The sequence below is a fragment of the Perna viridis genome, chromosome 5, assembly GCF_037379345.1.
Source record: "Perna viridis isolate PV_CMFRI_1.1 ecotype Kerala chromosome 5, ASM3737934v1, whole genome shotgun sequence".
NCBI classification, from domain to species: Eukaryota; Metazoa; Mollusca; class Bivalvia; order Mytilida; family Mytilidae; genus Perna; species Perna viridis.
In genome coordinates, this window is record NC_142449.1 from 18485298 (window position 1) to 18493436 (window position 8139).

The following is an 8139-nucleotide window of genomic DNA, read 5'->3' on the forward strand; positions in this document are numbered from 1 at the left end:
TAAATACTGTAATCTGATTGGTTAAGATAATTTTGTTGTATCTCAATGGATAAAAAAATATTTTTCAATAGACAAAATTTTTATCATAGCCAATACTTAATGAAAAACGTTTAGAGTTATAGTTTGAAGTCAATTAATAACAATAAAAACTAAAGTTTTAGTGGAATAAGTACGGAAAAGCTGATTAATTTGCTACTGAAATGCAGAATTCCATTATATAAATTATTGGACGGTATGTATTGCGGCTTTAATGCATTCCCGAAAAATATTCGGACTAAGTTGAATAAAACAAATCTTTTCTGTTCTGTGTCTTTACATCCCTTGTTTGGATAACCATGCCAGATGTCCTCTGCATGTCAAAAAAGCCCATCACCGGCATATTTCCATTTGTTTCTTTACCGAAACGTTGGGTGCAAAGGTAAATATTACAGTATGTTACGTTTAATTCTTTAAAAATCTAAAATATCTTTTGGATATGAGCTAATCGGTTTGCACCGGTATTGCTGTCTGGCAAACGTCAGCTTAATTAAAATCTAAATATGGACGATCACACATTTCTACATGTACATGTATGTCGGACCGCTTATAGAATCCTCAACAGCGTTTGTAATTCTCAATACAGTCCGTAATGCAATCTAATATCGACGGTTAAAAGACTGGGTGTTTATCGCAGTAATTTATTGGCATTAAAAGCTCCATCGTTGATAAAATACATCTAAAAGGTGAAATTAAGCTGTTTCAGTATCTCATCAAGGGTATGATACAAGTTTATTCCATTAAAAAGTTAAACACTTTAGTAGGACGCACATAAAACATGAACAAATACGTATTATGGTACGTCATACGTACCACTTCGCCGATACAGGCATGGTGAATAATGTCCCCAATTTGTTCACTAGCCTATAACTTGAGGACGAGACTTATTCAAGCGGCTGATGTGCTTTATAACGTGACACGTTTATGGTGAACAGAAAGAGGGTTAACTGCCCTACACACCAATGCCCGACCCGACCAGAGTATGTTTTGCGTTTGTTGTAACTACTGTAGACCCAACTAAAATTTACGTCTAGCACTTCGGATTAGATCATCTTTTTTGTTTGGTATTCAATTTTGGAGATTTCGTCTCTATTGACCTATATTTTGTCGTTGTAACATAGCCATGCCCAGTATTATCTGCAGCGTCGTCTCTTCGCTATTTTTTCCCCATTCAGTGTAGCTATGTCTTTGACATAGGGCTTCAATCACATTAAGGTTCCCATGTTGTCCCATCTTTTAGACTCTGGTAAAAGATGTCCCACCGTTTCTTCATTCTTTTATTACAGGCTTCTAGACGTCCTCGGATATGGCGAAACGCAACAATGATGATAATATATATTGAAAATAGTGAAATTATACAATAAAACATACATCTCGAAACGTATGAACATGTACCCTTCGGGCTAGAGACCAACAGGTTATCCTGGCCTAGTTCATTTAAAAGTTATTTTATTACTAGATCCGATAACAGGTAAAACTATATACATTGTTCTTTGAAGCACTGTTTTTTTTTCTTGTTTAAAGCACGAAGAAAAAAAAGTAGTTTACGTATGGCTGAATTTTGTAGCTCAGGGCATACGCAAATTTCACCGGACATTTCCCAAAAAGAGTCGCTTCTTTTTCAAATTCTTTACTTATCGAACAGCTGGTGCATTTGTGCTCCGGAGTTTCAAGTGTGCTGTGGCCTGTAGTTTCTCCGTAGTGTCCATGAAAACAAACATCGATGGATGCGAATTGTGAACTTCTTCTTTGACTCGATTTTCTCAATGTCGACATCCATTTTTAGCTCACCTGGCCCAAAGGCCATGTGAGCTATTGCCATCACTTGGCGTTCGTCGTCGTCGTCGTCAACACTTATACAAAACTCTTCTCCTCTGAAACTACTTGTCTAATTAGAACCAATCTTGGTATGAATGTTCCTTGGGGTATCCTGCATAGAACTGATGTGGGGATTTTTGATTCGTCAAAAAACATGGCCGCCGTTACTAAAAATAGAACATAGGGGTCAGACAGTAGTTTTTCGCATATATCTCCTAAATCGTTAGGTTTAGCTGAATTCTGATTGGGTAAAAGTGTTCAGCATGATGGGATCCATCTCTGGTCAAATTTTGGCTTTAATCCGTTAAGCCATGTTGGAGTTATTGCCCTTTTCAACCATTTTTGCTATTTTTAATGTTATTTCTTTCCAAAATCTTCTCCACTGACACTATTTGACCAATTGAAACCAAACTTGGTATGAATGTTCCTTGGGGTATACAGCATAGAACTGATGAGGGAATTTATGATTCGTAAAAAAATATGGCCACCGTTACTAAAAATAGAACATAAGAGTCAGACAGTAGTTTTTCACATATATCTCTTAAACTGTTATGTTTATCCAAATTCTTTCAATACCTGCAATGATCCATATTATTAGGACTACAAAAGTCTTCAGACTCCTTGTAAGAGTTATTGCCCTTGAAAGGGGAAAAATGACTTTTTTAATAGTTTTCAGTCAATATCTTGAAAACTATGATAGATTAAAAGAAACTTTCAACTGTTGAAAAGATCGTGTAATAGTCCTACCAAAGACTTCTTTAGTCAAAATTGTTGGACAACTACTTGTTTAATTTATTGCCTTTGAAAGGCAAAATTCAAGAAGGTGAGCGATTCAGGCTCCTGGGAGCCCCTTGTTTTTTTATCTTCTGACCACTCTACACATTTGTTCAATGTACGTACATTTAGTGAACCCTTTTTAACCACACACATACAATAGACCCTTTTGTGCTGACGTTGGGGTAGTCGATGAGCAGGCGTAGAGCATGCTCAATATACACTTCCGAGAGGAAAATTCTTTTGTTCTACCCAAGCCCTACCTCGCGGAAGTGTATATTGAGCATGCTCACCAACTTACCACAAAAGGGTCTATCAGTACAATATACATACTGGATTGATCTAGATCTATCTTGTCAGGTGTGGATTACATCTTTTAGGCATTTTTAGAAATATTCTTGACTAATATTTTATTTTCATATTTAATGTGAAATATATGATTACCTCTTAAGATATTTAAAGGTAAATTGGCGCAATTGGTAGTCTTTTTTTTTTGCGTAATTCAAGCACAGGGAAAATAGTTTTGGAGCGATTAAATTACATTTTTAATCCGACGATGTGTTTTTGTAAGTTTTTTGTAACAGTTACGTTTATTAAAATCTGACACTTAACTACAAATACCAGTGAAATCGGTCAGTTACCATTCGGAGGGTGCTTCAGGAATACTACCATCTGAGACGGGAAAAATAACAATGGTAAAATCAGAATCATCTCGTATGTCATGGTATGGAGGCTGACATTTTCATTTGTAATTATATATAAATTAAGAAAAGGCGTCTTATCTTAATTCATTTCCTTACTCCTGGAGAAAATTAGGGCATTGGACGAGTCCTCTCCACATTTCTTTGTCCTAGGCTGATTTTGCTGCCTCTGTCAACGTCATAAACCCCTATTTTTCCACAGTTCTACGCAATGTCTCTTTTGGCCTCCGTCTTTTTCTTTTTTCCCCTCATGTTTCCATGTCAAGGCAATTCTTCAAGACATATATCTGTGTATCCTTAGAACATGGTAGGACCATTTTTATTTGAAAGATGATGGTTTCAGCTTATACATGCCATATTTCCTGCTGTTTTTTGTTGCTAGTAAAGATAAGTATTCTTCTCGGGTATTTGTGCTGAAAAGTATCTGACAATTTCTGATCACCCATTTGTCATCTTCCATGTTTCACAGCCTAATAAGGGTATGCTGTTAGACTAAGTCAATTAAGTTCATTCTGGTAGATATATATATAACATATTTTCCGAAATTAAGATTATATGAGGCCAAAATATAATTATTGAATTTATGTAAGTTAACCAGATTATATTTGGAATTACCTTAAAAGAATTCAAACATAATTCTTATTCGTGACAGCAGAGAAACTAAAGCTATGAGAAAGCTCAAACAGTGGCCATTGGGGTACCAACAATCTACGTCCGAAAAAAAAACGCTGAATAAAATATTTCCATAGAAAACATCTGACTGATCATATATTCACACTTTTAAGTTCAGCGTAATCCTCAAATTAATTATAAGTTGTAACCTTTTTCGCGAATCCACCTCAGTAATATATATATATATATATGAACTTCGAAACATGCCTTAAGTTTTCTTTTTCCCTTATTCAGTATGATTCAATAATGTTTATATCTACATTTTAACTGTTTACAACTGAATTGGGTATATAACGCCACAAGTGCTCGTCAAATCAACAGAGACCATATAAAAAGTAGGGCATATAAGCAATAGCAAAATCACCACCGTAGAGCAACTAAAATGTTATATAATCTTAAGATTCTGTATTTGAAGGACGTTTGAAAAAAAACTGAAACTCCGAACATTGAAAGTTCGTAGACTCGGAGGTGATGTGATAAGTGACCGAAATGGGGGAAACACGTTTGCGCACGATTTACGGTTGCTCACATATGATGTTTGCGCAAAAAAATTGAATACGTTTGGGCACACTCATATTTTGGATTCTATACTACGTTTGCGCACAGTGTAAAATATTAAGCTTTTCAAATAACACAAAAGGAAAGGATATGAAGAAATGAAACGAATATCACAACATATTGAAATGGACACAATAATTATAATCACTACCTGATATTGGGCTAGCTATGTATTTGCATAATATATTTTCATAATTTATTTATGTCAGTGAGCGTAACCGTAGAATAATTTCTCAAGTAAATTTGCCGCAAGCGTGCCATCTTTTTTCACAAGTGTGCGCAAACGTAATTCACCCACCGAAATATACAACTCGAGAGTAACTAAAGGGCTGTTAACCCGAAATAAGGGGTAAAACATAGAGATAGACTCGACATCAGGAAACACTTTTTCACATAGTATTGGAAGTATGGAACAGCCTTCCAGAAAATGCCACAGCACCGACTGTTTATACTCGAATGTCGTGCAGACAGACATTGGAGAGAACACTCCGTGATCTGTCTTGAAGTAACGATCGATTACAATTATACCGGAAGTAGCAAAAGTAATTATGACAGCAGTGAAGATGATGAGCTGAATATAGAGACGAAGACAGACCTCCTGCGTTCAGAAGCACTTAAGATGGACTAAGTTGCGAAATCCTTCTCTGATCTTCAGCGTATCGCGTTCAATATGAAATATCCACGAATAGAAATTTTCAGATCGAGAAAAAAGAATATATTAATTTCACATGAATTATTTCGGAATCAAATTGATCAAAATGATCAGACCTTACATTTATGTAAAAAGATCATATGACTCGCTCGCGCATCACATTACAATTAAAAATGTATCCTATAAAGCATAAATCCCAAATACCAGCTCAATTTTACCTTTACAGTGGACTGTTTCTGGAAATATAAAGAATGTGACCTTTCATACATATGGTACATTGCATTCATTGTTTATAACCCTATTACTTTAAAACGAATCCCATTAATCTGTATTGAGCAAATCGCTTCACATGTATCTTCCAAGTTCGTGCTTCGTTTACCTAAATGCTAATGTAATTTATGTTTTAAGTACATAAATCACATTAAGTAATTTAAGAGCTCTCAAAAACTAATACTTAAATGTTTTATGTTTATACCTAACCAACACTAATTAAACTTATTTACTTCATTACCTACAAAATGTAATTCTCACGAACATCCACTTACACTGAAGACTGACAATGTTGAGAAAAAAAATTCCTTCCAATATTTATAACACACCATGTGCCATTACATAATTTTGTCACCGAAAGCAAATGCATAACCATAAAACAAATCCCTTTCTCTAATTGGTCATTAGCCTAATTACTCTTCGAAAGAGAAAATTAAGTGAACATCCCATTACATCTACCCTGTTTTACGATATAATTAATCATTAGTTGTAAGTGTTATATGATTGCTAGATACTGCAACACTAATTCAAACCAGGAAAAAACTAGACTAAATCATTTTTGGATGACAATTAATCTCACGCAAAAATATATCATAGCTTCTGTTTATTCGTCTGAATTTTCTATGACACAAAGTACAATGTTGCCGGAGTGGGTTTAATTTCCCTCAACTACGAGTTCTCATTTGACATTACCTACCATATTCTTAATACCAACAAAATATTAAGTGCAGAATATTAACCAGACAGAAGCTTATGATAACTGATTTATGCATTTCTTAACCCCAAATATTTTCTGAAATATTTCTGTAGGCCTAATAGAAACTGTATTCAAAAATAAAAGTGCAAATGAAAGTTTCCCACACAGAATTTTTACTTTTAACTGATATATAACAGATCCAAGGAAATGAACATAGGAAGAGTTATTTTTATGATGAAATACATATATTTGAACGATTTCATTGATATATCATGAGAGATGGTGATCACCTATAACGCTGTAAGTAGGAAAAATTGCCTCAACCACATTTTTAGAGAGTTTGCATTTTCAGTGGAAGTCTTTTCTCTTTTTGATATTCGCATTTTTATCATTGTATACATCTTTAGCCAGTTATTTTGTTTTGTTTGTTAAATAAATTGGCTACACAACTCCGTATGTTGTTTAAATTTCAACATTTTCTCTAAACAGACAAGGGCTTATAATTCAAAGAAAACCGACGAATGAAGCCAGACATTTATTGTAGAAAAAACACTACCAAATTTTAAAATCTACTTCGCAGATAGAATCGATATAAGGTTGCAAGCAAATTTTTCTCATTCGTATCCTATCTTACAGATAAAAAGAGGGACTCAGCAGGTGTTTCTATCAGACGAAGCCTACGTTACAATTGTTTCTATCAGTTGAAGCCTACGTTACAACTGTTTCTATCAGACGAAGCCTACGTTACAACTGTTTCTATCAGACGAAGTGTACAGCCTACGTTTCTATTAGACGTACCACTGTTTCTATCAGACGAAGTCTACATTACAATTGTTTCTATCAGTTGCAGCCTATATTACAGTTTACAGTTGTTTCTATCATATGAAGCCTACGTTACAGGTGTTTCTCTCAGATGACGCCTACGTCACAAGTGTTTCTATCAGACGAAGCCTACGTTACAACTGTTTCTATCATATAACGCGTACGTTACAACTGTTTCTATCAGAGGAAGCCTACGTTACAATTGTATCTATCAGACGAAGCCTACGTTACAACTGTTTCTATCAGACAAAGTCTACGTTACAACTGTTTCTTTCGAATGAAGCCTATGTTACAGATGTTTCTATCTGATGAAGCCTACGTTAACGATTTTTCTATCAAACGAAGCCTACATAACAGGTCTTTCTATCAGATAAAGCCTACATTACATGTCTTTCTATCAGACGAAGCCTACATTACATGTCTTTCTATCAGACGAAACCTACGTTACAGGAGTTTCTATCATATGAAGCCTACGTTACAGGTGTTTCTCTCAGACAAAGCCTACGTTACAACTGTTTCTATCAGATAAAGCGTACGTTACAACTGTTTCTATCAGAGGAAGCCTACGCTACAATTGTGTCTATCAGACGAAGCCTACGTTACAACTGTTTCTATCAGACGAACCCTACGTTACAACTATTTCTTTCAAATGAAGCCTATGTTACAGATGTTTCTATCTGATGAAGCCTACGTTAAAGATTTTTCTATCAGACGAAGTCTACGTAACATGTCTTTCTATCAGACGAAGCCTACGTTATAGGTGTTTCTATCAGATAAAGCCTACATTACATGTCTTTCTATCAGACGAAGCCTACGTTACAGGTGTTTCTATCATATGAAGCCAACGTTGCAGGTGTTTCTATCAGACGAAGCCTACGTTACAACTGTTTCTATCAGATAAAACGTACGTTACAATTGTTTCTATCAGACGAAGCCTACGTTACAAAAGTTTCTATAAAAAAAGTCTATGTTACAACTGTTTCTATCAGAGGAAGCCTACGCTACAATTATTTCTATCAGTCGAAGCCTACGTTACAACTGTTTCTATCAGACGAAATCTACGTTACAACTGTTTCTTTCAGACGAACCCTACGTTACAGACGAACCCTACGTTACAACTTTTCTTTCAAATGAAGCAT